Source organism: Lepus europaeus, chromosome 17 (genome assembly GCF_033115175.1).
Source record: "Lepus europaeus isolate LE1 chromosome 17, mLepTim1.pri, whole genome shotgun sequence".
In the NCBI taxonomy this organism is placed as follows: domain Eukaryota; kingdom Metazoa; phylum Chordata; class Mammalia; order Lagomorpha; family Leporidae; genus Lepus; species Lepus europaeus.
The window spans coordinates 59,393,959-59,401,115 of NC_084843.1; positions in this window are offsets into that span (position 1 = coordinate 59,393,959).

Sequence of the window (7,157 nt, forward strand, 5' to 3'; positions counted from 1 at the left end):
CAAATGTCCCTTTGGAGAGTACTGTTTTCAGCCTTGTGGGCTTTTGTAACTGAATAATTTATTTTTTAAAGATTTATTTATTTATTTGAAAGGCATAATTACAGAGAGGCAGAGGCAGAGAAAGAGGGAGAGAGAAAGGTCTTCCATCTGCTGGTTCACTCCCCAAATGGCCGCAAGAGCCAGAGCTGGGCCAATCTGAAGCCAGGAGCCTGGAGCTTCTTCCCATGTGGGTGCAAGGGCCCAAGGATTTGGGCATCTTCTACTGCTTTCCGAGGCCATTAAGCAGAGAGCTGGCTAGGAAGTGGAGCAGCAGGGACTCAAACCAGTGCCCATATGGGATGCCACCACTGCCAGCAGCGGCTTTAACCACTACACCACAGCACTGCCCCCTATAAACAATGGAAATTTGTTTTTCATAGTTCTAGAAGGCCTGTGATCAAGGCTCTGGTAGATTCAGTGTGTGCTGCTGTCCCGGTCCTCTGGGACATCGCCTTCCTGCTGCGTCCCCGCATGGCCAAGGAGCAGACGAGCTCCCCGCGCCTCTTTTACCGGGGCACCAACCACCTGCTAAAGGCCCCACTGCTCGATCCTGGTGTGCTGCGGGTCAGGCTCCAGTGTATGAATCTGGGGGACACCAACACTCAGGCCACAGCAAGTACCTTCTAATGAAAATAGGCATGGAAAGAGATCGGACCTTACCGGTAACTCCCTGTAAAACACAACTTCAAAAACTTTTTTTTGAAGGTTTTTTTTTTTTTTTTTTTTTGAAAGGCACAGCTACAGAGAGAAGAGGAGAAACAGAGAGCGATATCTTCCGTTCACTGGTTCACTCCCCAAAATGCAATAGCTGGATCTGGGCCAGGCCAAAGCCAGGAACCCAGAGCTTCCTCCAGGTCTCCCATGTGGGTGCAGGGGCACAAGCACTTGGGCCATCCTCTGCTGCTTTCCCAGGCACATTAGCAGGGAGCTGGATCAGAAGTGGAGTGTCCAGGTCTCAAACCATTGCCCATATGGGATGCCAGTATTGCAGGTGAAGGCTTAACCCGCTGTGCCACAATGCTGTCCATTTCAAAAATTCTTACACTGAATCATTTTGGAACCTATTGTGGCTTTCAGTGTGATATGAAATATACCATATATCTCACATTCATATGTATACCATCATTTGTGGGGGATGGACAACAGGCCCTCTTACAGATACCAAAATCCAAGGAAGCTCAAGTTCCTTGTTTAAAGTGGCATAACATTTGCACGAGACCTATATATACCCTCCCATACACTTTAAATCACATCTAGGCTACTTACAATACCTAATGTAATATAAATGCAGTGTAAGTAGTTGTTTCATTATATGCTTAGGGAATAATGTCAAGGTTAAAGCCTGTACTTGTTCAGTACACATACAATTTTTTCCCAAACATTTTCCATCCATGGTTGGCTGAATTACAGAAATGGTGGGCTGACTGTACACACACACAGACGAAGGTAATTGGGGTTCCCTGGGCAGTGGGGAGGAATGGAGAGAGCCTTGAGACGCCATCAGAGCGCCCCAGCCCCAGTGCCTGCGGGGCTGCCAGCTGACTGTGTGACTGCGGCCCACGCGACAGAGTCAGAGACAGGTCCTCTCTGAGGCTGTGAAGTGAGTGTGACTCTCCGGGAAAGCTGGGAGAGCAAAGGAAGGCAGCGCTCCTGGTACTTTCATTCAAAACGCGCCATTAAATGTGCAGCCATAGTTCTCAAAAATGGAATCGCTGTGCTGCTGTTCTTTAGGGAAAACAGAAATGCTACTGTAGAAAGGGTAAAGGGATCGTGCTGATGAGAGGCGCTGGAGTGCACCTGCTCCAGCGGGTTGGGCAGGGCTGGTCTCTGTGCTCCCAGGTCTCCCACAAAGCCCTCAACTGTGCAGGCACGGCTGTCACAGGAATCTCCCAAAGGCGTTGCTTCCAATCACACACTCCCTATTCATAAAAACCTCCAAGATCCTACCACTGACCACAGCAAGAGCCAAACCCTCACCCTTGGGTCAAGGCTCCTGTATCAGAGCCTCAACCTGACATTCTCATAAAGATACTTCTTTACGAAGCTGATCCCCAGGACTCAAAGACCACCCCTAGGCTGGGACCCTGGCCACACCTCAACCTGGCCCACCTCCAATCCTGCTTTTTTTTATTTTATTATCTTTTTTTTTCTTTGAAAGGCAGAGTCACAGAGAGAAAGGGAGAGGCGTCCACTGATTCACTCCCCCAAAAGGCCGCAATGGCCAAGGATGTGCCAGGCCAAAGCCAGAAGCCAGGAGCCTCCTCCAGGTCTCTCACATGGATGCAGGGGTCCAAGGACTTGGGCCATCCTCCACTGCTTTCCCAGGCACGTGAGCAGGGAGCTGGATCAGAAGTGGAGCAGCCAGGACTCAAGCTGGTGCCCATATGGGATGCCGGTGTCCAGGCAGCAGCATTACTGACTGCATCACAATGCCAGCTCCCAAGCCCTGCCTCTAATTGTGCTTTCTCCCATCTCCACCTACTGAAATCCTATGCAGCTTTCACAGTCGGCTCAAATGCCACCTCTTCAAATGAAACTCTGTCAAAGGAGTGAGAGAAGGGGGAAGGGAGAGCGGAGAGCCACAGATTCGTGGCCACTTCATGGCTGTGAAGACATGGGGCCTGAGTGTGAAAACCACATCACTGAGCTCCTCCGACAGCAGCCCAGGCAGAGGCAGAGCGGCGACAGCTCAACCCAGGAGGTGTTAGGACAGAGGCACGACTCATCATTCTCTCATCTCACCTGCCTGTTTTCATCATCATGTTTTTATTTAAAAAGAAGATAAAACATTTTATCTTCTTTGTATTCAGCCTACACATAGATGTGAATCCTTGTCTTGGACAAGTTACATAACCTCTGTAAATCTCACTTTCCGCATCTGTAAAGTGGGCTCAAGTCAAATGGTCAGAAGGGGCTGCTATAAGAGTGCACCGGCCCATTTGTATGGAGCAGTTCCCATGGTATCCAGTGCACAATCTACAGACAGCAAGGTGTGTTATTATCAACATTAACTAACATCCTCGCCATTACTAAAGTGCTTTGGGAGTCCCTGAGACAGGGAAAATGTTTAATAACAGTTCTTGACATTGTTGAGATACATACGGCTATATGCAAAATGACAATAATTTTAAAGCAAATGTTTCAAGGCATAATTACAAAAGTAGGATTCGGTTGACTGTCCCTGACCCCTCCTAACCACTGTTGTCATTTTAAAGATTGGAACACCAAGACTCAAAGAGAGTCCTTGACTTGCCCAGGGTCACACAGCAGAGTGGCCAGGACTACACCTCAGTGGTTAATCTCTAAGCTCATTGCTCCTTCCATGAAGCAAGCACATAACAATAAAACCAAATCCCCTCCTTGCTTTGCCCTGTCAAGGGGAGTTCCAGAGATCTGTGCTGAGTCTGGCGGGGAAATTCTGTTCAATCAGAAATCCTAAACAAGCGATTGTTCCCTGCAGCAGTTGACAGGCTGCTCTGCTAATGACCGAGGGAACAGGGCCTCAGACCAGTTGGGGGTTGGGGGTTGGCTCCTTGAGTCTCCAGGTCCTCACAGAGGCTCAGTCAAGGTGGTCAAACAGTCTGCTTCTTGGTGGGGTCTCCTAGAGGCTATGGGGCGCCTAATGGGCACTCACCAAGTCTCTCCTACCGCCTGCCCAGTCACTGCAGCACCAGCATCATTACTGTGCACGACCGGAAAGCGCTTCACACAAGCCGCAGGATCCAACGATTTCACACTACACCGCCCAGCTCCACTTTCCTACATTGTCCACAGTTATGTCAAAAATGAGTAGGCATCGCCCATGCTCTGTTGTGTTGCAACACTGTGACAACGTTAGTAGGCACAATTATCTCCAACATGACATGGCCTGGGAGGTTCCAAACTTCCTTAGGATCTGCCAAAAAGTGCAAATGCAATTAAAGCCAAAGAGAGGAAAGGGGGCGACCATTACCTTCAGGAAACAAAATAGGAGATGCAGTTATAGTATATGATACGGTCCTACTGTAGGTAGTATATACATACAGTTGTAGGGTCACAACCATGTGAAGACTGGATGTTAATTTAATCAAGGTTGTGTTAGAGATGCATCATAAGGATGAGAAGAAAAGAAGTGGGGAGGAGAGCAGGAGTGGGAGAAAACTCAGTCCTCCTTTCCAGGTAAGAAGGAATGGCGTCTAAACAGGTGTGTCAAGAGGCATCATATTCCTCACTTTGCCTTGCTTTCTACACAAATATCAGAAGAAACGACTAAGAGATGCGTTGTGGTCCAGAGATTGGAGGTGGAATAAGAAAACAGTAGGAGAATGCTTGGGTGTGATGTTTTATTTTTTTTTCCATTTATTTATTTATTTCAAAGGCAGACAGGGAGCTCCCCCCACTGATTCACTTTCCAGATGCCCACACAGCCAGAGCTGGGCCAGGATGAAAGCCAGGAGGCGGGGGCCAGCACTGTGGCGTGTGGGTGAAAGCCCTGGCCTGAAGCGCCGGCATCCCATATGGGCACCGGTTCTGGTCCTGGCTGCTCCTCTTCCGATCCAGCTCTCTGCTGTGGCCTGGGAAAGCAATAGAAGGCGGCCCAAGTGCTTGGGCCCCTGCACCCACGTGGGAGACCCGAAAGAAGCTCCTGTCTCCTGGCTTCGGATCAGTGCAGCTCCGGCCATTGCAGCCATCTGGGGAGTGAACCAGCAGACAGAAGACCTCTCTTTCTCTCTCTCTGCCTCTCCTGCTCTCTCTGTGTAACTCTTTCAAATAAATAAATAAATCTTTAAAAACAAAACAAAATAAAGCCAGGAGGCAGGAACACAACTCAGGCTGCCATGTGGGGGCACGACCCAAGTACCTGAACCATCAGCCCTGCCTCCCAGGGTCTGCACTAGCAGGAAGCTGGAGTCAGGAGCTGGAGCCGGGTGTTGAATTTAGACGCTCTGACATGGAACACAGGCATCTTAACCACTAGGATACACGCCCCAGCCCAGACGCAGATTCTTGTTTCCTGGAAAAAGCCCTTTCGGGATTATTTGCTATTTGAACACTAGCACTTAAAGCACAGAGGGGAACAGGAGGAGAAAACCAATGAGTGCGGCCTGGGCTGTGATGAGTGCTCTGAGACAGGAACTGGCAAACGTCGATGGCCTCCGGGACAAACCCGGCCCACCACCAGCTGAGGACGGTTTCCACGTCTTTCCTTGCTAAAGAAATAGCAATGAATAGTAAGTCGTGCCACACAAAAGTGATATAAATTCAAATTGACTATAAAAACCACCTTGCAGGCCAACATCAATAGAATATTCACAGTCAGCTTGGGTGACCTGAGGCTGACCCCAGGGAAGAGGGTGCTATCACCGCTGGGACAGAGCACCACCCTTCTCTGTAGATCTGTTTCACAAAAAACTGTACTCCGTGTTACTGTGAAATGTTTATTAAGAAAACACTGGGGAAATGCCTCTCCTCCCTTGTGATGGAAGTGCTTCCATGACGGTGTCTCGTGACTACAAGCCTGGACTATCCTTGCAGAAGAGGGATGCCAGCCTCTGCTGGGAAGGAACAAGGCTTCGTACAGTGCCGAGCCGGAGAGCAGAGCCCGGGGCAGATGAGAAGACAGCGTGGGCTTAGCTCCCTTTTGTGCTGGAGATCCCTTTGAGGATCTGCTGGAAACCAGAGATGGATCTTCTCAACAGAAACGTGCACACACACGCGAACGTTCCAGGAGCTCAGCGTCTGCTAAGGGCCCCAGCAGTTCTCGGGGAGCTTTTCATGTCCAAGAACTCGTGCTAGGGATTTCAAGGAGGGAGGGAGGGAGGGGACCTGCAGGAACAGCAGAGGTGTGAACAAGGCTCCTTCGGTGTGAAGTCACTCCCCTCTCACAGGACGCTCTTCTCCAACACCAGGACTGTGATTAAATGAGGCAGGCAGGGGGAGGTGCACTGAGGCCCAGGAGCAGCAGCTGGCATTGCCGTCTAAGGAGTTGGGGAGGGGCATAGGGAAGGAGTAACTGAGCTCCAGACCTGAGACGAGGATGCAGGAGACCACACGCCGCCTCCCACCCCCGCTATTCCCGAATTGAAGCCTGTGCTCCTGGAGCAGTGGCTCTATCAGCCTCCTGCCCACGCAGACCCCAGGGCAGTGCTACAGCCTGGCCCACTGCCCCAGGTCCTCCCAGGGCTGGACTGAGGCTCAGCCCATGAAGGGAAGAGAGCAGCAGCTCTACCTGTGGACGTCGTGCTGTCAAGGTCCCAGGCATACATGGCTTGGGATTTGACCCAGTCAAAAACCACTCATCACTTCTGACGCCCTTCGCAAGGGGCAGCTCGGGGGCCAACAAGCTTAGTCTAGTGGTCCCCAGAGACTTGTCTGCAAGACAGAGACATCCTAGGCAGTGCCACTGCATCTTGGGCACCACTGCGGGCAGGCATTTGTGGGAAATAAAGCAGAGTGGTACCTGGGCATCTTCAGGAGAGAGGAACGAAAGGGCCCTTTTACATCCAGAGCCGTGAGCCTGAGACACAATACGTACCTCAGTGCCAGGTGTGTCCACGAGCTACCTTCCACATCAACTCCAACTTATGCCACAGCAGCCTCTCACATTGCTTGCAAGTGACATAACTGTACATACCAGGATACTTCAAGAAGTTTGCGGAAAGGGGCAGGTGTTTGGCCTAACAGTGAAGGCACCAGTTAGATGCCCACATTACACATCAGAGTTCCTGGGTTCAATGCCCAGCTCCTCATTTCGGTTTCCTGCTAACATAGACCCTGGGAGGTAGCAAGTGATGGCTCAACTAACTGGGTTCCTGCCAGCCACACAGGAGACCTGGACTGCGCTCTGAGCTCCTGGCTTTGGCCCCCCCACCCCACCACTGTGGGCACTTAGAGAATGAATCAGCAGATGGGAGCTCACTTGTGCTCTCTCGCGTTCTGTATCCTTCTCAAATATATATAAAATTTTCAAAGTTCATGGAAAAGGGAATTAAAAGACAAGTATTTTGGTGCAAAAGAATTAACATACATGGTTTTTCATAGTATGCATTTTCCACAAACAATTTGAAGGCCCTCCTATTTACAGGGTGCACTGTGATAAGTCAGCGCAGGTATATAATGTATGGCGATCAAATCAGGGT